The following is a 1,207-nucleotide window of genomic DNA, read 5'->3' as shown; positions in this document are numbered from 1 at the left end:
TTCACTGATTCCTATACAGTTGTAGAAGTTCAGTAAAAGGAAGTTGAAATATCAATTTCGAAATTAAATAAAGTGAAATATTTGACAGAATCTTGAAGGAATAATATGAGGCACTGTTGAGGCTCATGTGATGGATAACGTGACATTCGCTAATAATATTAAAATTCAAAACACCATGATAGCGTTTGTTTTAAGGTATTGAGATAGATTGAGAGACTAAAATTTAGTATTATATTTGTTAGTTTAGAGATTGGTATTAAAATTTTTATCTTTTTTCTTAAAATTTTAATATTTTAGTACCTCCAAAAAATAGAGACACATAAAATTAAAATTTTTAGAGATGGAGACTGAAACTTTAATAACATTTTATACTTAAAATATTCTCATTTCAATTAATTAATTCTAATATTTTACCTTTTGTACAAATTAAATTAGAGTTTCATTCTTATTTCAATTTCTGTCTCTCACTCTGTACTAAACAGAATATTAAAATTTATTTCAATTTCTATTTCTTAATTTCTGTCTTTCAGTCTCAGTCTTTTCATCTCTATCTCTTCACTTTGAAAGGATTTTCAATTATAATATTGAAGAACTTGACCACTTCTATCTAGAAATTAAAGTTATTAAGATTATTATAATATTGGAAATTCCAAAATCAAATGCTAATTGCCTGGTCGCCAAGTATGGTCTTCGAAGTTCAAATCTTCCACAGGGTGGTCAACGTAATAATATAAATTTTTTAAAACTATGGTCCACTTTGTTCTAATAGTATGAATTATACATGGCACAAAAGATTTATAAAATCAAACTATTTTTACAAAAAAGAATTATAGGTCGACAAAAATCTCTGGATAAGAAGACCAAGGTATCTGTAGATAAAAAATCAAATAATAAGATTTTTAGTTATTATTTTTATACGAAAAAGTCTAATTTTTTATTAATAATTAATTTTAATATTCGTTATCTAAAATTTAAAATAATTTAACATGTATACTTTTACATTTAATTAAGTATTAAGTCTATTGCACAAATAGAAATAATTAATTTTTATACTTGCTATTTAAAAATAATATTTTTTCTCTCTATGTATATAAAAATATAATTAGATATTAGTATAAAAAAGTTATACTAATAGTAATAAAATTAATTTAAAATTATTTTTTTAAAAACAATTGAATCTTGATTTTAACTTTTAATTATAATATTA

Source organism: Arachis ipaensis, chromosome B09 (genome assembly GCF_000816755.2).
Source record: "Arachis ipaensis cultivar K30076 chromosome B09, Araip1.1, whole genome shotgun sequence".
NCBI lineage: Eukaryota > Viridiplantae > Streptophyta > Magnoliopsida > Fabales > Fabaceae > Arachis > Arachis ipaensis.
The sequence above is the reverse complement of the archived record's forward strand: the minus strand, read 5'-3'. Positions refer to the sequence as shown.